This window comes from Pseudophryne corroboree, chromosome 1, assembly GCF_028390025.1.
Source record: "Pseudophryne corroboree isolate aPseCor3 chromosome 1, aPseCor3.hap2, whole genome shotgun sequence".
Lineage (NCBI taxonomy): Eukaryota > Metazoa > Chordata > Amphibia > Anura > Myobatrachidae > Pseudophryne > Pseudophryne corroboree.
In genome coordinates this window covers 192,931,339-192,956,747 of record NC_086444.1, presented here as the reverse complement: position 1 = coordinate 192,956,747, position 25,409 = coordinate 192,931,339, and the positions used below count along the sequence as shown (strand labels likewise).

Genomic DNA, 25,409 nt, shown 5'->3' with positions numbered 1-25,409 from the left:
TTTTTTTTCACGGCCGTCTACACAAATACGAATGAATACACCATCGGTCAAATGTACCTGTTATTTAATAGAACATGGTAATTTACCAGGGACGTGCAGTCAGGGGAGGCAGGGGAGGCAGTGCCTCCCCTGTCATTAATGATTCAAATGAAACAAGGAAGATATACTTATGACACATATTCTGTGTCATAAGTATATACTTTAGCCTTTGTATTATTTGAATCATTTTTACACTGTAAACTGTTTAAATATTTCGGTCTTGGAGGCACCACTCTCGGTGCCTCCTGCTGTCAATGTAACTGGACCGGAAACGGGGGGCGGGGCCAAGCAGTGGGTAGTGAAATCCCATTAAAAAAAGCAGGAGAAGCGGCACAGGGGCGTGCTTTCAGCACATATCAAAGCACACCCCCGTGTCACTGAGGAAGCGCTGATTGGGCAGTGGGCAGGGCCGGCCCTATCATTACTCCTGTACGTGGAACTGCTACAAGGCTGTGGGCACGGAGGGTGCCTGAATCCCGATTAGTGTCAGATTCAAGATGTACTGTGACATTGGGTGCTGAGCGAGTCCCCCCTCAGGTCAGTCCCATGACCCCCTTCTGCTGGGCCAGTTCCCACTGTGTGCAGGGCCAGATGGCCGCTACCGCGATCGGTGCTCTGATCGGGTAGTGGTCACTGGTCCTTCTTTAGTAAAGGCTGCAGTAAAATAGCTGTGGGAGGGCTGCTGTGAATCCCCTGCAGCACAGCTCTCCCACGGTCTCCAGTCGCAGCAGCCAGTAACACAGAAGCCGGGTAGGAGGCTCCCATACAGGGGAAGGTTGGGCAGGTGCACATAAATCTCTCCCCATGCTTTTTATATTATAAATATAGGGGATGTGAGGCCAATTGCAGCCCCTACCCTCCCCTTTGCCGTGAGACACTGTGTCTCCTCTCCTTCCTCTAGACGGCAGGGCTCCTCCCCTTCCACTGTGCAGCAGCGTTACAGTACCTCAACCCCATTCCTCTGCAGAGCAGGATCCTGTTCCACTTCCTGATCCTGACTGTACAATAGCTCCCATGTGGCAGGTGTAGAGATGTGCCAGTGAGGAGCAGGGTGATGCATAGCAAGGTAATGACTTCAGGGGAGAGGGGCTGATATGCGATTTCCTCCCTCTGTATCTTTCTTCTGGCTGACTGTCCCTTCTGTTTGTCTAGTTCCTATCCATCTATCTCTCTGTTACTCTCTGCCACCTGCCTCTTCATTCTGCCTGTCTCTTTCCTCTGTGTCTGACTTCCCACCATCCTCTCACATCCTCTGTCTGTCTGTCTGTCTGTCTCTTTCCTTTGTGTCTTTCTTTCAGCTATCCTCTCACATCATCTGTCTGCCATTCTCTCTCTTTCCTCTGCCCTCTCACATCCTTTATTTGCTCGTCTGTCTCTTTCCACCATCATCTCACATCATAAGTCTGTTTGCCTGTCCGTCTCTTTCCTCTGTGTGTCTCTTTCCTCTGTGTCTCTTTTTCTGCCGTCCTCTGGGGGTCATTCCGACCCATTCACATGCTGCGGTTCATCGCTGCGGTGCGAAAGGGTCGGTTCTGCGCATGCGCTGCTGCCGCATTGCGCAGGCATGTTGTTGTCTGGCGATGGGCAGCGATGCCGCGTACGAAGAAAGCGGTCGCAGCGACGACCGCAAGAAGATTGACAGGAGGAATGCGTCCGGGGCGTCAACTGACCGTTTTCCAGGAGTGGTTCGGCGAAAACAGGCGTGTCCAGGCGTTTGGAGGGCGGATGTCTGACGTCAATTACGGGACCTGCATCGCTGAAATCATCGCACCAGGTAAGTAGGTCTAGGGCTGGTCTTGTTTTACACAAAACTTTTTTAGCATAGCAGGGCTGCACAAGCGATCACAGCCCTGCTATGCTAAAATACATTCCCCCATAGGTGGCGTCTAGTTGATCGCACGAGCATCAAAAAGTTGCTACGTGCGATCCACTCGGAATGACCCCCTCTGTCATCTTCTGTCTGTCTTTCACAAGTAAGTATTGTGTGGAGGACAGACATAATTAGTAGTGGACATTCTGAATTAGCTAATATATTTAAAAAGGGTATTCCACCTTCAAATGATTACACAAATCTTTATCACTCCACATGTTCTATATATATCTCAATCATGTCCCTGTCACTACTGTCTCCTGAATGTCCTGTCGCCCCTGTCCTGGTCCTATGACCTCTGTCCTGTCCCCACTGTGCTGTCCCTGTCCCCCCTGTACTGACGCTATCACCTTTGTACTTTCCCTGTCACTCCTGTCTACTGTCTCCTCTGTTCTGGCACTATCACCTCTGTCCTGTCCTCACTGTCCCATCCCTGTCCCCACTATTCTGGTGCTGTTTCCTCAGTCCTGTCCCTGTCACTCCTGTCTTCTGACCTCTCTCTTCTGTCCTGCTATTACCTCTGTCCTGTACCTGTCACTCCTGTCTCTTGACCCCTCTATTCTGTCCTGCTATTACCTCTGTCCTGTACCTGTCACTCCTGTCTCCTGACCCCTCTATTCTGTCCCTGCCTCCTCTGTCCTGTAGAGCTGTGAAATGATGGGAGGCAGTTGGGAGGGATCTGAAAAGATCCCTCACCTGCACAAGCTGCCGCATCAGGGACGTCATCGGTAACTTGTATCGGCTTGGGGGTGGTAGCGGGCATCAGCTCGGCGACGGTAGGGGTCACCAGCGGGACTCGGCGAACATTATGGCTGCAGTGCCTCACCAGCCACTGACCTCACCGCACGCCACTGTAATTTACCAAGGATTCGTATTTATGAATGCGGTCGGAAATACCCTCAAATCGGCCGCAAAAGGCCTTGATTCATAGAAATTAAGACATTTCAAATAGAACTGCTTTTGGCTGGCGTGTTTCACATCTTTCACTAATGGCCAGTTGCTAAGGTAAGTGTTATAATTACAGATGAGCGGGTTCGGTTCCTCGGAAACCGAACCCCCCCGAACTTCACCCATTTTACACGGGTCCGAGGCATACTCGGATTCTCCCGTATGGCTCGGTTAACCCGAGCGCGCCCGAACGTCATCATCCCGCTGTCGAATTCTCGCGAGATTCGGATTCTATATAAGGAGCCGCGCGTCGCCGCCATTTTCACTCGTGCATTGGAAATGTTAGGGAGAGGACGTGGCTGGCGTCCTCTCCGTTTATTAATGTTGCTGCAAATATTTGTGCTTATTGCTTAATTGTGGGGACTGGGGAGCAGCTGTATTATATAGGAGGAGTACAGTGCAGAGTTTTGCTGATCAGTGACCACCAGTTTTATCCGTTCTCTGCCTGAAAAACGCTCCATATCTGTGCTCCGTGTGCTGCATATATCTGTGCTCACACTGCTTTATTGTGGGGACTGGGGATCAGCAGTGCCAGATTAAGGATCACATGGGCCTGTAGCTGAAATTTATGAAGGGCCTATTGTGTACCGTCGCAGGGGGTGTGACCAGCAACAGTGGGGTTGTGTCATTCAGGGCCCGCCACACATTGGGGCAGATGTATTAAGCCTGGAGAAGTGATAAAGCAGTGATAAGTGCAATGTGATAACGCACCAGCCAATCGGCTCCTACCTATCAATTTACATATTGGAGCTGATTGGCTGGTGCGTTATCACATTGCACTTATCACTGCTTTATCACTTCTCCAGGTTTAATACATCTGCCCCAATGTCCCTTATCCGAGTCAAAGCTGCCAATAATTCCAGCAGCCGCTCTCCAGCCAACAAGTAACTGCAGGTACTTTTTGGATTGAGAGCAGCTGCTGTAATTGTTGGTGGTCTTGAAATTGGTCTGGAAGGGGACCGAAGCATCGACACTTAAGGTGACTTTATGATTGACAGCCTTTATTACAACATGTGATGCAGGTTATACTGTTTCTGGTGGTCTTACATTTCCATTCTTTCTTCCATATCTATTTATATATATATATATATATATATATATATATATATATATATATAATACACATTGCGCCACATAGCCCCTTATACACATTGCGCCGGGTAGCCCGTTATACAAATTGCACCAGTTAGCTGTCACTCACCATCTGGCGACTGTGGTTCCCCGGCTCTATGTTCTTCTCGTACTTCCGCCCAGCGTGAAGCTGAGGGTGAGTGAGTAGTGGCATGAGGCGGCCGGCAGGAATGGGCCAGGAGAGGGAGGGTGGCCGGCAGCAGGAAGCGGCAGGAGGCACTGCGATGCAGGCAGCGACGGGTGCCGATGGTGCCTTTGTCACCCGCCCTGCTAGCCAGCACCTAAAACCGCCACTTGCGGAATCCCCCGAGCAGCAACCCTCCCCGTATTGGCCCCCTCACCCCACAGCCAACACTCCAACAAAGTCCCTCCCAGTGCAGCCAAATGCACAAGGACCGAGCATCCACAGACGTGCAGATCACCTGCCTGAGCTTACGTAACCTCCAATGTGAGCAACCCAGTGTCTGTGCACACAACCAACCCCAGCAACATGCTCATATCACCACATACACACAAAGCCTGCCCCCCACACACACACACACACACACTCCCTAGTCCCTACACACACACACACACAGTCCCTACACATACGCACACACACAATGCCTGCCCGCCACACACACTCCCTACACACACACACACACACACACTCCCTACACACACACAGCCTATTTCCAGAGTCCCTACACATACGCACACACACAATGCCTGCCCCCCCCCCACACACTCCCTACACACACACTCCCTACACACAAACACAAAGCCTGCCCCCCCACACACACTCCCTACACACACACACACAGCCTATTTCCAGAGTCCCTACATATACGCACACACACACAATGCCTGCCCCCCACACACACTCCACACACACACACACACACACAAAGCCTGCCCCCCCACACACACACTCCCTACACACACACACTCCCTACACACATACAGCCTATTTCCAGAGTCCCTACACATACGCACACACACAATGCCTGCCCCCCCACACACACTCCCTACACACACACACACACACACACACACACTCCCTACACACACAGCCCATTTCCAGAGTCCCTACACATACGCACACACACAATGCCTGCCCCCTCCCCACACTCCCTACACACACACACAGCCTATTTCCCCAGTCCCTACACATACGCACACACACACAGAGCCTGCCCCCCCCACACACACACTCCCTACACACACAGCCTATTTCCAGAGTCCCTACACATACACACACACAATGCCTGCCCCCCCACACTCCCTACACACACACTCCCTACACACACACAGCCTATTTCCCCAGTCCCAACATACGCACGCACACACACACACACACACACACACACACACACACACACAAAGCCTGCCCCCCCACACACACACACTCCCTACACACACACACACACACACAGCCTATTTCCAGAGTCCCTACACATACGCACACACACAAAGCCTGCCCCCCCCACACACACACACACACAGCCTATTTCCCCAGTCCCTACACATATGCGCGCACACACACAAAGCCTGTCCTCCCCCCCACACACACACTCCCTACACACACACACTGCCAATTTCCCCAGTCCCTACACATACGCACACAAAGCCTGTCCCCCCCCCCCACACACACACTCCCTACACACACAGCCTATTTCCCCAGTCCCTACACATACGCACACACACACAAAGCCTGCCCCCCCCAACATACACACACAGCTTATTTACCCAGTCCCTACACATATGCGCACACACACGCAAAGCCTGTTCCTCCCCACACACACACACTCCCTACACACAAATAGCCTATTTCCAGAGTCCCTACACAAACGCACACACACACACGCACAGCCTATTTCCCCAGTCCACACACACACACCGTGTACCCCCAAGCCCCTCCCCTCCCACACACAGAGCCTGCCCCCTCTAATCACCATATACATACAGTCACCCTGTTCACGCCAGTTCCTACCCATACCCCCAGCCTGTCCCTTCCAACATACGTACCCTGTTCCCAACAGCCCTCCCACTCTCCTCCGTTCCCAGAGTCACACTGAGCCTTCCGGACACAGCATTGCACACAGACCAACCAGTCAGAGGCGTGGCCTAATTACGGACCCGTGACCACGCCCCCTTTTAGGGAACAAACCCCTACCATTAAACGAGTACCAGTACCACTAGCCGGCCCAGCAGAGGAGTCACGGTACCAGACAATCAGCTTGTCACTCTGCGTCCCAGCAAGCAAGTCCACCGCTGCGCCGGCTGCTGTTATTATGCACGGTGGAGGGGAGACGCTTGTGGCTATCTCACAGTGTGACAGCGCAGGGGAGGAGGAAAGAAATCTTTCGGCACAGGGGGATCCTGTGGGCCTGTTTTGATGGGGGGGCCTGGAGCTGCAGCTCCACCCGCCCCATTGTTAATCCGGCTCTGGGGATCAGCAGTATTATATAGGAGGAGTACAGTGCAGAGTTTTGCTGACCAGTGACCACCAGTATTATACGTTCTCTGCCTGAAAAACGCTCCATATCTGTGCTCAGTGTGCTGCATATATCTGTGCTCACACTGCTTTATTGTGGGGACTGGGGAGCAGCTGTATTATATAGCAGGAGTACAGTGCAGAGTTTTGCTGACCAGTGACCACCAGTATTATACGTTCTCTGCCTGAAAAACGCTCCATATCTGTTCTCAGTGTGCTGCATATATCTGTGCTCACACTGCTTTATTGTGGGGACTGGGAACCAGCAGTATTATATATATAGGAGGAGTACAGTGCAGAGTTTTGCTGACCAGTGACCACCAGTTTTATCCATTCTCTGCCTGAAAAACGCTCCATATCTGTGCTCAGTGTGCTGCATATATCTGTGCTCACACTGCTTTATTGTGTGGACTGGGAACCAGCAGTATTATATAGGAGGAGTACAGTGCAGAGTTTTGCTGACCAGTGACCACCAGTATTATACGTTGTCTGCCTGAAAAACGCTCCATATCTGTGCTCAGTGTGCTGCATATATCTGTGCTCACACTGCTTTATTGTGGGGACTGGGGACCAGCAGTATTATATAGGAGGAGTACAGTGCAGAGTTTTGCTGACCAGTGACCACCAGTATTATACGTTGTCTGCCTGAAAAACGCTCCATATCTGTGCTCAGTGTGCTGCATATATCTGTGCTCACACTGCTTTATTGTGGGGACTGGGGACCAGCAGTATTATATAGGAGGAGTACAGTGCAGAGTTTTGCTGACCAGTGACCACCAGTATTATACGTTGTCTGCCTGAAAAACGCTCCATATCTGTGCTCAGTGTGCTGCATATATCTGTGCTCACACTGGTTTATCGTGGGGACTGGGGACCAGCAGTATTATATAGGAGGAGTACAGTGCAGAGTTTTGCTGACAGTGACCACCAGTATATATAGCAGTACGGTACGGAAGGCCACTGCTCTACCTACCTCTGTGTCGTCAAGTATACTATCCATCTAGATTCTATACCCGTGGTGCATTTTAGTTTTGCAGTTTGCTGAAAGTGACCACCAGTGTATATAGCAGTACGGTATGGAAGGCCACTGCTCTACCTACCTCTGTGTCGTCAAGTATACTATCCATCGATACCTGTGGTGCATTTCAGTTGTGCGCAGTATATATAGTAGTAGGCCATTGCTATTGATACTGGCATATAATTCCACACATTAAAAAATGGAGAACAAAAATGTGGAGGTTAAAATAGGGAAAGATCAAGATCCACTTCCACCTCGTGCTGAAGCTGCTGCCACTAGTCATGGCCGAGACGATGAAATGCCATCAACGTCGTCTGCCAAGGCCGATGCCCAATGTCATAGTAGAGAGCATGTAAAATCCAAAAAACAAAAGTTCAGTAAAATGACCCAAAAATCTAAATTGAAAGCGTCTGATGAGAAGCGTAAACTTGCCAATATGCCATTTACGACACGGAGTGGCAAGGAACGGCTGAGGCCCTGGCCTATGTTCATGGCTAGTGGTTCAGATTCACATGAGGATGGAAGCACTCATCCTCTCGCTAGAAAAATGAAAAGACTTAAGCTGGCAAAAGCACAGGAAAGAACTGTGCGTTCTTCTAAATCACAAATCCCCAAGGAGAGTCCAATTGTGTCGGTTGCGATGCCTGACCTTCCCAACACTGGACGGGAAGAGCTTGCGCCTTCCACCATTTGCAGGCCCCCTGCAAGTGCTGGAAGGAGCACCCGCAGTCCAGCTCCTGATAGTCAAATTGAAGATGTCACTGTTGAAGTACACCAGGATGAGGATATGGGTGTTGCTGGCGCTGGGGAGGAAATTGACAAGGAGGATTCTGATGGTGAGGTGGTTTGTTTAAGTCAAGCACCCGGGGAGACACCTGTTGTCCGTGGGATGAATATGGCCATTGACATGTCTGGTCAAAATACAAAAAAAATCACCTCTTCGGTGTGGAATTATTTCAACACAAATGCGGACAAAAGGTGTCAAGCCGTGTGTTGCCTTTGTCAAGCTGTAATAAGTAGGGGTAAGGACGTTAACCACCTAGGAACATCCTCCCTTATACGTCACCTGGACCGCATTCATCAGAAGTCAGTGACAAGTTCAAAAACTTTGGATGACAGCGGAAGTAGTCCACTGACCACTAAATCCCTTCCTCTTGTAACCAAGCTCCTGCAAACCAAACCACCAACTCCCTCAGTGTCAATTTCCACCTTTCACAGGAAAGCCAATAGTCCTGCAGGCCATGTCACTGGCGAGTCTGACGAGTCCTCTCCTGCCTGGGATTCCTCCGATGCATCCTTGAGGGTAATGCCTACTGCTGCTGGCGCTGCTGTTGTTGCTGCTGGGAGTCGATCGTCATCCCAGAGGGGAAGTCGGAAGACCACTTGTACTACTTCCAGTAAGCAATTGACTATCCAACAGTCCTTTGCGAGGAAGATGAAATATCACAGCAGTCATCCTGCCGCAAAGCGGATAACTCAGGTCTTGTCAGCCTGGGTGGTGAGAAACGTGTGTCCGGTATCCACCGTTAATTCACAGGCAACTAGAGACTTGATTGAGGTACTGTGTCCCCTGTACCAAATACCATCTAGGTTCCATTTCTCTAGGCAGGCGATACCGAAAATGTACACAGACCTCAGAAAAAGAATCACCAGTGTCCTAAAAAATGCAGTTGTACCCAATGTCCACTTAACCACGGACATGTGGACAAGTGGAGCAGGGCAGACTCAGGACTATATGACTGTGACAGCCCACTGGGTAGATGTATTGCCTTCCGCAGCAAGAACAGCAGCGGTGGCACCAGTAGCAGCATCTCGCAAACGCCAACTCGTTCCTAGGCAGGCTACGCTTTGTATCACCGCTTTCCATAAGAGGCACACAGCTGACAACCTCTTACGGAAACTGAGGAACATCATCACAGAATGGCTTACCCCAATTGGACTCTCCTGGGGATTTGTGACATCAGACAACGCCACCAATATTGTGCGTGCATTACATCTGGGCAAATTCCAGCACGTCCCATGTTTTGCACATACATTGAATTTGGTGGTGCAGAATTATTTAAAAAATGACAGGGGCGTGCAAGAGATGCTGTCGGTGGCCCGAAGAATTGCGGTCCACTTTCGGCATTCATCCACCGCGTGCCGAAGACTGGAGCACCAGCAAACAGTCCTGAACCTGCCCTGCCATCATCTGAAGCAAGAGGTGGTAACGAGGTGAAATTCAACCCTCTATATGCTTCAGAGGATGGAGGAGCAGCAAAAGGCCATTCAAGCCTATACATCTGCCCATGATATAGGCAAAGGAGGGGGAATGCACCTGACTCAAGCGCAGTGGAGAATGATTTCAACGTTGTGCAAGGTTCTGCAACCCTTTGAACTTGCCACACGTGTAGTCAGTTCAGACACTGCCAGCCTGAGTCAGGTCATTCCCCTCATCAGGCTTTTGCAGAAGAAGCTGGAGACATTGAAGGAGGAGCTAAAACAGAGCCATTCCGCTAGGCATGTGGGACTTGTGGATAGAGCCCTTAATTTGCTTAACAAGGATTCACGGGTGGTCAGTCTGTTGAAATCAGAGCACTACATTTTGGCCACCGTGCTCGATTCTAGATTTAAAACCTATGTTGTATCTCTCTTTCCAGCAGACACAAGTCTGCAGAGGTTCAAAGACCTGCTGGTGAGAAAATTGTCAAGTCAAGCGGAACGTGACCCGTCAACAGCTCCTCCTTCACATTCTCCCGCAACTGGGGGTGCGAGGAAAAGGCTAAGAATTCCGAGCCCACCCGCTGGCGGTGATGCAGAGCAGTCTGGTGCGAGTGCTGACATCTGGTCCGGACTGAAGGACCTGCCAACGATTACTGACATGTCATCTACTGTCACTGCATATGATTCTGTCACCATTGAAAGAATGGTGGAGGATTATATGAGTGACCGCATCCAAGTAGGCATGTCAGACAGTCCGTACGTATACTGGCAGGAAAAAGAGGCAATTTGGAGGCCCTTGCACAAACTGGCTTTATTCTACCTAAGTTGCCCTCCCTCCAGTGTGTACTCCGAAAGATTGTTTAGGGCAGCCGCTCACCTTGTCAGCAATCGGCGTACGAGGTTACTTCCAGAAAATGTGGAGAAGATGATGTTCATCAAAATGAATTATAATCAATTCCTCCGTAGAGACATTCACCAGCAATTGCCTCCAGAAAGTACACAGGGATCTGAGATGGTGGATTCCAGTGGGGACGAATTAATAATCTGTGAGGAGGGGGATGTACACAGTGAAAGGGGTGAGGAATCGGAGGATGATGATGAGGTGGACATCTTGCCTCTGTAGAGCCAGTTTGTGCAAGGAGAGATTGATTGCTTCTTTTTTGGTGGGGGCCCAAACCAACCAGTCATTTCAGTCACAGTCGTGTGGCAGACCCTGTCGCTGAAATTATGGGTTCGATAAAGTGTGCATGTCCTGTTTATACAACATAAGGGTGGGTGGGAGGGCCCAAGGACAATTCCATCTTGCACCTGTTTCTTCTTTCATTTTTCTTTGCATCATGTGCTGTTTGGGGACTATTTTTTGAAGTGCCATCCTGTCTGACACTGCAGTGCCACTCCTAGATGGGCCAGGTGTTTGTGTCGGCCACTTGTGTCGCTTAGCTTAGTCACACAGCGACCTTGGTGCGCCTCTTTTTTTCTTTGCATCATGTGCTGTTTGGGGACAATTTTTTTGAAGTGCCATCCTGTCTGACACTGCAGTGCCACTCCTAGATGGGCCAGGTGGTTGTGTCGGCCACTTGGGTCGCTTAGCTTAGTCACACAGCGACCTTGGTGCGCCTCTTTTTTTCTTTGCATCATGTGCTGTTTGGGGACTATTTTTTGAATTGCCACCCTGTCTGACACTGCAGTGCCACTCCTAGATGGGCCAGGTGTTTGTGTCGGCCACTTGGGTCGCTTAGCTTAGCCATCCAGCGACCTTGGTGCACCTCTTTTTTTCTTTGCATCATGTGCTGTTTGGGGACTATTTTTTGAAGTGGCATCCTGTCTGACACTGCAGTGCCACTCCTAGATGGGCCAGGTGTTTGTGTCGGCCACTTGGGTCGCTTAGCTTAGCCATCCAGCGACCTTGGTGCACCTCTTTTTTTCTTTGCATCATGTGCTGTTTGGGGACTATTTTTTTAAAGTGCCATCCTGTCTGACACTGCAGTGCCACTCCTAGATGGGCCAGGTGTTTGTGTCGGCCACTTGGGTCGCTTAGCTTAGCCATCCAGCGACCTCGGTGCAAATTTTAGGACTAAAAATAATATTGTGAGGAGTGAGGTGTTCAGAATAGACTGGAAATGAGTGGAAATTATGGTTATTGGGGTTAATAATACTGTGGGATCAAAATGACCCCCAAATTCTATTATTTAAGCTGTTTTTGAGGGTTTTTTGTAAAAAAACACCCGAATCCGACAAAAAAATTTCAGGGAGGTTTTGCCAAAATGCGTCCGAATCCAAAACACGGCCGTGGAACCGAATCCAAAACCAAGACACAAAACCCGAAAAATGTCCGGTGCACATTACTAATATGAATATGTGCATATATTTTCATATATATTGTAGATAGATAGATAGATAGATAGATAGATTGATATGTAAATAAAGATGGTAAAGAATTATAGTGACTGCAATGTCAGCTGAGGTTGTACCCAAAGCTTCTGACCTTGCCCTCCCTGGCAACTGGGAATGTGAAGACAGCATCCATGGAATTTATGTCTTTGTCACATATACTGTACATGAATGTATTTAAAGAATTCTTCTAAAGGGATTACCATGAAACATTTGCTGGATTCCCCAATGAGCTCTATATTGTCTTCAGTCTGACAGAATCTCACTTATGTGAATAAAGATCCAGTTTAATGTTCTATTTTTATCCAGTATTTGTTGGACTATAGCCACAAGTTTCATATCCATATCCATCCATTGTCTATAGATAGGAGGTGATTACACATTTCTAATATGCTGTGAATATGTTTGTTTGTTTATATATACAGTATATATATATATATATATATATATATATGTATATATATATATGTATATATATACATATATACTAATCAGTGCCGTAACTAGACATTTTAGCGCTGTGTGCAAGAAACAGCATTGGCGCCCCCCCATATTTAAAACAGTGCACGCCATAGGCGTGGCTTCATGGAAAAGAGGCATGGCTTTATGGGAAAGGGATGTGGCCATGAAATAATTCCAATTCATATTACACTGTACAGTAGTCTTCATTATTCAAATTATGCCGCACAGTAGCGCCACTTACACACATTACACCAGGTAGAGCCCCTTTTACACATTACGCCAGGTAGAGCCCCATTTTACACATTACTACAGGTAGAGCCCCTATCACACATTACACATAAAGGTAGCGCAACCTTTTACACATCACGACAGGTAGAGCTCCTTTTACACATTACACCAGGTAGATCCCCCTTTTATACATTACGCCAGGTAGGGCTGACTTTTACACAGTATGGCAGGTAGAGCTGACTTTTACACAGTATGGCAGGTAGAGTCTCCTTTTACACATTATGGCAGGTAGAGCTCCCATTTGCACATTACCGCAGGTAGAGCCCCTTTTACACATTACTGCAGGTAGCGTCCCTTTTACACATTACTGCAGGTAGAGTCCCTTTTACGCAGTACGGCAGGTACAGTCCCCCTTTTTACACATTACGGCAGCAGAGTACCCCTTTTTACACATTAGGCAGGCAGAGTCCCCCTTTTTAAACTTTACACCAGCAGAGTCCCCTTTTTACACATTATGGCAGGCAGACTCCCCATTTACAAAAGGAGAGAGAGAGACAGAGAGAGTGTTATACTTACATTTGCACCAGGGCAGCATCATCCACCGGCCAGCAGTCTTCTTGTCCTTCCTGCCCTATGCTGTGGCTCTTCAAAGCGCAGGACACTGGTGGTGGGCTTGGGGCAGTCTGGGAGAGACATAATCTCTCCCAGAAGACAAGGCAGAGAATGGGTAGCAGGGAGGCAGGGCAGACAAGCTGCAGTGCTAATCAGCTTTAAGTGAGAGAGGTAGCTGCAGCTGAGTGGCGGTGTGGTGCTGCATGGGTGATATACACGCCGGGGTGGTTGGCCAGGCGGACCCCACACAGTGCGGTGGTGGCATGGGCCAGCGGGTGTTGCCAGTGGTGTGTGCCCACAGTGGATTTGTGCTGTGTACCAGGCACCACTGGCACACACCTAGTTAAGTCCCTGCCCAGTCCCTACACACACACACACACACACACACACACAGCTTTTCCTCTCCAGTCACTACATACACAGTCTGTCTCCCCCCAAAACATACACACACACACACACACACACACACACACACACTGCCTGTCCCCTCCAGTCACATCACACACACACAGCCTGTTCCCTACACACAGTCTGTTCCCCAAATCCACACACACTCCCCCTCGTCACCCTCCCCTGTTCCCACTGTATTACCTCCAGGAGAGCTGAGAGGGATCCAGACACAGTATACACCAAACAGGCAAAGTCAGTCGGCTTGTCCTAATCACGGAGACCGTGGCCACACCCCTTTCAGGAAACACCCGATACAGCAAGCACGATAGGCGGCCTGGCAGAGGAGGCACAGGACCAGACAAACAGCAACTCCCCCGGCATCCTGATCCACCGCTAAAGGGCACTACAGCTGCAATACCTTCCCCGGACACAACAAGCAGCGTGGACCTGCAGGTTTTGCCACCTGTCCTGCGCTCTCAGTGCACATGCGCATTGTGCCAGGCACACACCTAGTTACGGCCCTGATACTAATGTAGGTAATCTGCACTCACATCCACCAAGTCGTCAGAGGGATGCACCACTGAGGTAACAGAAAGTCACTGACTGTTCCAATAATAGCCAAGGTTTTGACCGATTAGCCCATTTGAGGGCACTCACTAATTCAAATAGTAGAACAGAAGGTTTATTATGGAATCATTATCTCCATAAGTTGTCGACGTTTCAACCCCTAAGGGTCTTTATCAAGACAATCACTGGAAGGCATCAGTACTGCATGCAGGCAGCAGGTATACTGAATATGGAGATGTACTAAGCAGTGAAAAGAGTAAAGAAATGAGCCACTGGAGAAGTTGCCCATGGCAACCAATCAGCTGCTCTGTATAATTTTATAGTATGCAAATTATAAATGTTACTTGCTTCAATACTGATTGGTTGCCATGGGCAACTTCTCCACTGACTTATTTCTTCACTCTTTTCACTGCTTAGTACATCCACCCTATGCCTCCAGGGCTTCCTTATAGATCAGTGAGTTAATAGATTAATTGAATAATTAGCAGGGGGTGCCTACACACACATTCATGGGTCACATAGCAACAACTACTTTGCAAGAATATACAGTATGAATCAATAAATACACATAAATCCAGTGATTGTCTTTATAATGACCCTCAGGGGTCGAAATGTCAACAACTTATGGGGATATTGATGCATTAATGCTTTAATAAAGCCATGTTTTCTGGATATAAAACATGGACAGACGTACAGACGTACAGTATTTAGATAATAACCATAACCTAACTAGATCTGACATTGCCAATCCAGATGTATAACATATACATAAATATTAGAGATGTGCGGGTTCTGATTTACTTAGTTTTTTTCATCGAAGTAGCACAAGTTCGGATTTATCCAGCTTTCTCTATTGACTATCTAAAATACATAAGAGTCAATAAGAACCCATTTTTGAGATCTGAGTAAAGCCGAGAAAATCCAAACTAATATATATTAGAACAAGTGCTCCAGTGACCTTTCTGTCAATGACTCTAGCTCTCCGGCTTATTTATAGAATTTAGGATGCAGAACAGCGACCAGCAATGGTGGTCTCTACAACTAATTACACATACACTTGTTCCAATTTCTTAACCAATAACCAACTACTGTACATCCGTATTGATCACTGTTGACTCTATAATACATATTTATATATATATATATATACATAAATTTTCATTAGGTGATTAATCGTGCCCTACGGGCGCTCTTCACACCGTCGTAAGGGGCTACGCCCCCTTAACCCTTGCACGCCCTTGTGGCGTGCAATATTTTTATTATATGGAGTATTACCTCCAATCATAATTGTGTGAGTGGTTAAATATAGTATGGACAAATGGCGTGCAATGGTTAAGGGGTTGAAGCCCCTTGCAATGGCATGAACAGTGCATGCAGGGCCTGATGAATCACCTAGTAGGTGCTGTGGTTGGGGGAGTGACGGGTGCGGGGGAGACGTGGATGGAGTCCAGGGGTGCCATGATTGGGGGAGGGGAGGGGCTGGTGCAGTGGTGCCACGGGTGGGGGAGGCTGCGCGTGTGCCGCGGGTGGGGTCCGGAGCCACAGCGGTTGCGGGGGTGCCGCTGGTGAGAGAGGGGCGGGTGTGGTGGTGCTGTGGGTAGGAGAGGGGTCCGGAGCCACCGCGGGTGTTGGAGGGAGGGTGTGGGGGTGCCATGGATGGGGCCCGGAGGTACTGTGAGTGGGGGAGTGGCGGGTAATGCTTCTCCTCCTGGAAGCAGCTAAGCTGCTGTCAGAGCCGGCCTTAGGCATAGGCAAACTAGGCAAATGCCTAGGGCATTTGGTATGCTTAGGGGCACCAGCAGCTACTGCCGATTAAAATGATATGCGGCATGCATATATTCAGTGTGTGACTGCGGCTGTATCTGCATACGAAATGCTACATTGCAGTGTATTTCTGGAAATCACTGTAATGTAGCATTTCGTATGCAGATACAGCCGCAGTCGCACACAGAATATAGGCATGCTGCACATCATTTTAATCAGCGGAAGCTGCTTGTGCATTCTAGCCAAACAGTCATGCAAATAAGATGCATTTTCATAAACAAAAGGCGCCAGACGTTAGCAGAGCTGCCAGATGACTCATGCCAGGCATCTCCTGCAGAACTAGCGGCGGTGCTAGGGGGCACCAACCAAAATCTTGCCTAGGGCATCATATTGGTTAGGGCCGGCTCTGGCTGCTGTCCTCCTTTTGGCAGTGGCTCTCCCGGAGACTTGCACAGCAGCCAAGCAGCCAGTTACTATTGTTAGCACCGGTGTCCCAACGTGCCGCATTACGGGGAAGAAAATGCACTCAATAAACTGCAGCTCCCAGCAGCCCTTAGCGCTGGAATGCTTTGGCACTAAGGGCTGCTGGGAGCTGTAGTTTATTTAGTGTCTACTTCCTTGTAATGCGTCGCATTAGGACAGGGCCGTAACTACGTGTGTGCCAAGGGGGCTTGGCACACAGCGCAGTTGCCCTGGGGGCGCACGGCCAGCGGCATGTAATGAGTCAAATTGACTCATTACATGCCGCCTCTGAACTGCGCCGTGCGCCGCGCTGGAGGAGAGAAGACAGGAGCGCCGGGCAGCGGAGGAGGAGGGAGGGGGAGCAGAGAGCCGCAGCAGCGCTATTTGATTGGTAGTAAGCGCCGCTGCAGCATCCCCCTCTCCTTCTGTATTGGCTGCCTGGCGCTGCTGTGGATGCATCCCAGCATCCACAGCAGCGCCGGGCAGCCAATACAGAAGGAGAGGGGGATGCTGCAGCAGCGCTTACTACCAATCAAATAGCGCTGCTGCTGCTCTCTGCTCCCCCTCCCTCCTCCTCCTTCTCAACTGACTTCACACTGCACCGAGAGGGAGCTGCACGAGGAGCCTGTAAGCGGGGAGAAGGTAAGTATGTCTCTCTCTCTCTCTCTCTCCTGCAATGTGTAAAAAGGGGTCCCATCTGCTGCAATGTGTAAAAAGGGGTCCCATCTGCTGCAATGTGTAAAAAGGGGTCCCATCTGCCGCAATGTGTAAAAAGGGGTCCCGTCTGCCGCAATATGTAAAAAGGGGGACTGGCTGCCGCAATGCGTAAAAAGGGGTCCCGGCTGCCGCAATGCGTAAAAAGGGGTCCCATCTGCCGCAATGCGTAAAAAGGGGTCCCGTCTGCCGCAATGTGTAAAAAGTGGTCCTGGCTGCCGCAATGTGTAAAAAGGGGGACTGGCTGCCGTAATGTGTAAAAAGGGGTCCTGGCTGCCGCAATGTGTAAAAAGGGGTCCCGTCTGCCGCAATATGTAAAAAGGGGGACTGGCTGCCGCAATGCGTAAAAAGGGGTCCCGGCTGCCGCAATGCGTAAAAAGGGGTCCCACCTGCCGCAATGCGTAAAAAGGGGTCCCATCTGCCGCAATGTGTAAAAAGGGGTCCCGTCTGCCGCAATGTGTAAAAAGTGGTCCTGGCTGCCGCAATGTGTAAAAAGGGGGACTGGCTGCCGTAATGTGTAAAAAGGGGTCCTGGCTGCCGCAATGTGTAAAAAGGGGGACTGGCTGCCGCAATGTGTAAAAAGGGGGACTGGCTGCCGCAATGTGTAAAAAGGGGGATGCTGTCTGCTGTAATGTATAAAAGGGGCTTCTCCTGGTGTAGTGGCGCTACTGTGCAGCGTAATTTGAATAATGGAGACTACTGTGCACCGTAGTATGAATTGCTATTATTTTGTTGCCACGCCCCTTCCCGTGAAGCCACGCCCCTATATATTTTCCGCGTGCCTACGGCGCGCACTGCGCCTATCTTGTACGGGGGGGGGCGCCAATGTCAGTTCTTGCACACAGCGCTAAAATGCCTAGTTACGGCACTGCATTGGGACACCGGCGTTACAATAGTGACTGGCTGGCAGAACTGACTGACTTGCTGAATCGATGTAAAAGGTGAGAGTGCTTTGCAGTGTCAGTGACAGTGCACACCCACTGCACTGCATAGCACTGTCACCTTTTACATTGATTCAGCGTCCAGACATTACCCTCCGCGATATCATCCATTCTATCTGTTACATTAGCCATCTCAGGGCTTCTAGGCCAGCAGCCCAGATGCTGTGTTGTGGAGTCAGGGCCTCTGGGGATCTTGGCACGGCTGTGTCGGGGAGGCACTTCTGTGACATCACGCGCAGAGGAGGCTCCGGGGCTCAGAGAGTATGCGGCGCAGGGAGGGCTATGAAAGCCTTCCGCTGCGCCTCTTTCATACACATCTATGCCGGTGTCCAGTGCAGCTTTTGTTCCACCTGCGCCGTGACTAGGGAGTGGGGATTGTTGATGCCGGAGGGGGCAGGTGGACTGGCAGCAGGACATAGGGGGTCATTCGGAGTTGATCGCTCGCTAGCTACTTCTTGAAGCCGTGCGAGCGCATAGTAGCCACCCACTGGGGAGTGTATACAGTGGGGTAAAATAGTATTTGGACAGCCACTGATTGTGCAAGTTGACCCACTTAAAAAGATAACAGAGGTCTGTCATTTCCATCATAGGTACACTTCAACTGTGAGAGACAGAATCTGAAAAGAAAAAAAAAACAGGAAATCACATTGTTTGATTTTTAAACAATTTACTTATATATTCTTGTGGAAAATAAATATTTGGACACCTACCAAGCAGAAAGATTTCTGGCTCTCACAGACCTGTTACTTCTTCTTTAAGAAGCTCTTCTATCCTCCACTCGTTACCTGTATTAATGGCACCTGTTTGAACTGGTTATCTGTATAAAAGACACCTGTCCACACCCTCAAACAGTCAGACTGCTACCTCTCCACCATGGCCAAGACCAGAGACCTGTCTAAGGACACCAGGGACAAAATTGTAGAGATGAGCGCCTGAAATTTTTTGGGTTTTGTGTTTTGGTTTTGGGTTCGGTTCCGCGGCCGTGTTTTGGGTTCGAACGCGTTTTGGCAAAACCTCACCGAATTATTTTTGTCGGATTCGGGTGTGTTTTGGATTCGGGTGTTTTTTTCCAAAAACACTAAAAAACAGCTTAAATCATAGAATTTGGGGGTCATTTTGATCCCAAAGTATTATTAACCTCAAAAACCATAATTTACACTCATTTTCAGTCTATTCTGAATACCTCACACCTCACAATATTATTTTTAGTCCTAAAATTTGCACCGAGGTCGCTGTGTGAGTAAGATAAGCGACCCTAGTGGCCGACACAAACACCGGGCCCATCTAGGAGTGGCACTGCAGTGTCACGCAGGATGTCCCTTCCAAAAAACCCTCCCCAAACAGCACATGACGCAAAGAAAAAAAGAGGCGCAATGAGGTAGCTGTGTGAGTAAGATTAGCGACCCTAGTGGCCGACACAAACACCGGGCCCATCTAGGAGTGGCACTACAGTGTCACGCAGGATGGCCCTTCCAAAAAACCCTCCCCAAACAGCACATGACGCAAAGAAAAAAAGAGGCGCAATGAGGTAGCTGACTGTGTGAGTAAGATTAGCGACCCTAGTGGCCGACACAAACACCGGGCCCATCTAGGAGTGGCACTGCAGTGTCACGCAGGATGGCCCTTCCAAAAAACCCTCCCCAAACAGCACATGACGCAAAGAAAAAAAGAGGCGCAATGAGGTAGCTGACTGTGTGAGTAAGATTAGCGACCCTAGTGGCCGACACAAACACCGGGCCCATCTAGGAGTGGCACTGCAGTGTCACGCAGGATGTCCCTTCCAAAAAACCCTCCCCAAACAGCACATGACGCAAAGAAAAAAAGAGGCGCAATGAGGTAGCTGTGTGAGTAAGATTAGCGACCCTAGTGGCCGACACAAACACCGTGCACATCTAGGAGTGGCACTGCAGTGTCACGCAGGATGTCCCTTCCAAAAAACCCTCCCCAAACAGCACATGACGCAAAGAAAAAAAGAGGCGCAATGAGGTAGCTGTGTGAGTAAGATTAGCGACCCTAGTGGCCGACACAAACACCGGGCCCATCTAGGAGTGGCACTGCAGTGTCACGCAGGATGTCCCTTCCAAAAAACCCTCCCCAATCAGCACATGATGCAAAGAAAAAGAAAAGAAAAAAGAGGTGCAAGATGGAATTATCCTTGGGCCCTCCCACCCACCCTTATGTTGTATAAACAAAACAGGACATGCACACTTTAACCAACCCATCATTTCAGTGACAGGGTCTGCCACACGACTGTGACTGATATGACGGGTTGGTTTGGACCCCCCCCAAAAAAGAAGCAATTAATCTCTCCTTGCACAAACTGGCTCTACAGAGGCAAGATGTCCACCTCATCTTCACCCTCCGATATATCACCGTGTACATCCCCCTCCTCACAGATTATCAATTCGTCCCCACTGGAATCCACCATCTCAGCTCCCTGTGTACTTTGTGGAGGCAATTGCTGCTGGTCAATGTCTCCGCGGAGGAATTGATTATAATTCATTTTAATGAACATCATCTTCTCCACATTTTCTGGATGTAACCTCGTACGCCGATTGCTGACAAGGTGAGCGGCGGCACTAAACACTCTTTCGGAGTACACACTTGTGGGAGGGCAACTTAGGTAGAATAAAGCCAGTTTGTGCAAGGGCCTCCAAATTGCCTCTTTTTCCTGCCAGTATAAGTACGGACTGTGTGACGTGCCTACTTGGATGCGGTCACTCATATAATCCTCCACCATTCTATCAATGTTGAGAGAATCATATGCAGTGACAGTAGACGACATGTCCGTAATCGTTGTCAGGTCCTTCAGTCCGGACCAGATGTCAGCATCAGCAGTCGCTCCAGACTGCCCTGCATCACCGCCAGCGGGTGGGCTCGGAATTCTGAGCCTTTTCCTCGCACCCCCAGTTGCGGGAGAATGTGAAGGAGGAGATGTTGACAGGTCGCGTTCCGCTTGACTTGACAATTTTGTCACCAGCAGGTCTTTCAACCCCAGCAGACCTGTGTCTGCCGGAAAGAGAGATCCAAGGTAGGCTTTAAATCTAGGATCGAGCACGGTGGCCAAAATGTAGTGCTCTGATTTCAACAGATTGACCACCCGTGAATCCTTGTTAAGCGAATTAAGGGCTGCATCCACAAGTCCCACATGCCTAGCGGAATCGCTCCCTTTTAGCTCCTTCTTCAATGCCTCCAGCTTCTTCTGCAAAAGCCTGATGAGGGGAATGACCTGACTCAGGCTGGCAGTGTCTGAACTGACTTCACGTGTGGCAAGTTCAAAGGGCATCAGAACCTTGCACAACGTTGAAATCATTCTCCACTGCACTTGAGACAGGTGCATTCCATCTCCTATATCGTGCTCAATTGTATAGGCTTGAATGGCCTTTTGCTGCTCCTCCAACCTCTGAAGCATATAGAGGGTTGAATTCCACCTCGTTACCACTTCTTGCTTCAGATGATGGCAGGGCAGGTTCAGTAGTTTTTGGTGGTGCTCCAGTCTTCTGTACGTGGTGCCTGTACGCCGAAAGTGTCCCGCAATTTTTCTGGCCACCGACAGCATCTCTTGCACGCCCCTGTCGTTTTTAAAAAAATTCTGCACCACCAAATTCAAGGTATGTGCAAAACATGGGACGTGCTGGAATTTGCCCATATTTAATGCACACACAATATTGCTGGCGTTGTCCGATGCCACAAATCCACAGGAGAGTCCAATTGGGGTAAGCCATTCCGCGATGATCTTCCTCAGTTGCCGTAAGAGGTTTTCAGCTGTGTGCGTATTCTGGAAAGCGGTGATACAAAGCGTAGCCTGCCTAGGAAAGAGTTGGCGTTTGCGAGATGCTGCTACTGGTGCCGCCGCTGCTGTTCTTGCGGCGGGAGTCCATACATCTACCCAGTGGGCTGTCACAGTCATATAGTCCTGACCCTGCCCTGCTCCACTTGTCCACATGTCCGTGGTTAAGTGGACATTGGGTACAACTGCATTTTTTAGGAGACTGGTGAGTCTTTTTCTGACGTCCGTGTACATTCTCGGTATCGCCTGCCTAGAGAAGTGGAACCTAGATGGTATTTGGTAACGGGGGCACACTGCCTCAATAAATTGTCTAGTTCCCTGTGAACTAACGGCGGATACCGGACGCACGTCTAACACCAACATAGTTGTCAAGGACTCAGTTATCCGCTTTGCAGTAGGATGACTGCTGTGATATTTCATCTTCCTCGCAAAGGACTGTTGAACAGTCAATTGCTTACTGGAAGTAGTACAAGTGGGCTTACGACTTCCCCTCTGGGATGACCATCGACTCCCAGCGGCAACAACAGCAGCGCCAGCAGCAGTAGGCGTTACACGCAAGGATGCATCGGAGGAATCCCAGGCAGGAGAGGACTCGTCAGACTTGCCAGTGACATGGCCTGCAGGACTATTGGCATTCCTGGGGAAGGAGGAAATTGACACTGAGGGAGTTGGTGGGGTGGTTTGCGTGAGCTTGGTTACAAGAGGAAGGGATTTACTGGTCAGTGGACTGCTTCCGCTGTCACCCAAAGTTTTTGAACTTGTCACTGACTTATTATGAATGCGCTGCAGGTGACGTATAAGGGAGGATGTTCCGAGGTGGTTAACGTCCTTACCCCTACTTATTACAGCTTGACAAAGGGAACACACGGCTTGACACCTGTTGTCCGCATTTCTGGTGAAATACCTCCACACCGAAGAGCTGATTTTTTTGGTATTTTCACCTGGCATGTCAACGGCCATATTCCTCCCACGGACAACAGGTGTCTCCCCGGGTGCCTGACTTAAACAAACCACCTCACCATCAGAATCCTCCTGGTCAATTTCCTCCCCAGCGCCAGCAACACCCATATCCTCCTCATCCTGGTGTACTTCAACACTGACATCTTCAATCTGACTATCAGGAACTGGACTGCGGGTGCTCCTTCCAGCACTTGCAGGGGGCGTGCAAATGGTGGAAGGCGCATGCTCTTCACGTCCAGTGTTGGGAAGGTCAGGCATCGCAACCGACACAATTGGACTCTCCTTGTGGATTTGGGATTTCAAAGAACGCACAGTTCTTTGCGGTGCTTTTGCCAGCTTGAGTCTTTTCAGTTTTCTAGCGAGAGGCTGAGTGCTTCCATCCTCATGTGAAGCTGAACCACTAGCCATGAACATAGGCCAGGGCCTCAGCCGTTCCTTGCCACTCCGTGTGGTAAATGGCATATTGGCAAGTTTACGCTTCTCCTCCGACAATTTTATTTTAGGTTTTGGAGTCCTTTTTTTACTGATATTTGGTGTTTTGGTTTTGACATGCTCTGTACTATGCCATTGGGCATCGGCCTTGGCAGACGACGTTGCTGGCATTTCATCGTCTCGGCGATGACTAGTGGCAGCAGCTTCAGCACGAGGTGGAAAGTGGATCTTGATCTTTCCCTAATTTTGGAACCTCAACATTTTTGTTCTCCATATTTTAATAGCACAACTAAAAGGCACCTCAGGTAAACAATGGAGATGGATGGATTGGATACTAGTATACAATTATGGACGGGCTGCCGAGTGCCGACACAGAGGTAGCCACAGCCGTGAACTACCGCACTGTACTGTGTCTGCTGCTAATATATAGACTGGTTGATAAAGAGATAGTATACTCGTAACTAGTATGTATGTATAAAGAAAGAAAAAAAAACCACGGTTAGGTGGTATACAATTATGGACGGGCTGCCGAGTGCCGACACAGAGGTAGCCACAGCCGTGAACTACCGCACTGTACTGTGTCTGCTGCTAATATATAGACTGGTTGATAAAGAGATAGTATACTCGTAACTAGTATGTATGTATAAAGAAAGAAAAAAAAACCACGGTTAGGTCACTGGTATATACAATTATGGATGGGCTGCCGAAGTGCCGACACAGAGGTAGCCACAGCCGTGAACTACCGCACTGTACTGTGTCTGCTGCTAATATATAGACTGGTTGATAAAGAGATAGTATACTCGTAACTAGTATGTATGTATAAAGAAAGAAAAAAAAACCACGGTTAGGTCACTGGTATATACAATTATGGACGGGCTGCCGAGTGCCGACACAGAGGTAGCCACAGCCGTGAACTACCGCACTGTACTGTGTCTGCTGCTTAATATATAGACTGGTTGATAAAGAGATAGTATACTCGTAACTAGTATGTATGTATAAAGAAAGAAAAAAGAACCACGGTTAGGTCACTGGTATATACAATTATGGACGGGCTGCCGAGTGCCGACACAGAGGTAGCCACAGCCGTGAACTACCGCACTGTACTGTGTCTGCTGCTAATATATAGACTGGTTGATAAAGAGATAGTATACTCGTAACTAGTATGTATGTATAAAGAAAGAAAAAAAAACCACGGTTAGGTCACTGGTATATACAATTATGGACGGGCTGCCGAGTGCCGACACAGAGGTAGCCACAGCCGTGAACTACCGCACTGTACTGTGTCTGCTGCTAATATATAGACTGGTTGATAAAGAGATAGTATACTCGTAACTAGTATGTATGTATAAAGAAAGAAAAAAAAACCACGGTTAGGTCACTGGTATATACAATTATGGACGGGCTGCCGAGTGCCGACACAGAGGTAGCCACAGCCGTGAACTACCGCACTGTACTGTGTCTGCTGCTAATATATAGACTGGTTGATAAAGAGATAGTATACTCGTAACTAGTATGTATGTATAAAGAAAGAAAAAAAAACCACGGTTAGGTCACTGGTATATACAATTATGGACGGGCTGCGGAGTGCCGACACAGAGGTAGCCACAGCCGTGAACTACCGCACTGTACTGTGTCTGCTGCTAATATATAGACTGGTTGATAAAGAGATAGTATACTCGTAACTAGTATGTATGTATAAAGAAAGAAAAAAAAACCACGGTTAGGTGGTATATACAATTATGGACGGGCTGCCGAGTGCCGACACAGAGGTAGCCACAGCCGTGAACTACCGCACTGTACTGTGTCTGCTGCTAATATATAGACTGGTTGATAAAGAGATAGTATACTCGTAACTAGTATGTATGTATAAAGAAAGAAAAAAAAACCACGGTTAGGTCACTGGTATATACAATTATGGACGGGCTGCCGAGTGCCGACACAGAGGTAGCCACAGCCGTGAACTACCGCACTGTACTGTGTCTGCTGCTAATATATAGACTGGTTGATAAAGA

The 25,409-nt window shown here is 49.0% G+C and overlaps 1 long non-coding RNA gene across 1 annotated transcript in view; it reads left to right on the top strand.

Moving 5' to 3' along the window:
• Positions 1-401: 401 nt before the first annotated feature.
• The window catches only part of LOC135050038 (uncharacterized), a 48,883-nt gene continuing 23,875 nt past the window's right edge, over positions 402-25,409 (top strand). Inside the window, exon 1 of the long non-coding RNA XR_010241537.1 lies at positions 402-576. This is a non-coding gene — a long non-coding RNA (uncharacterized LOC135050038). The remainder of the gene's footprint in view (positions 577-25,409) is intronic.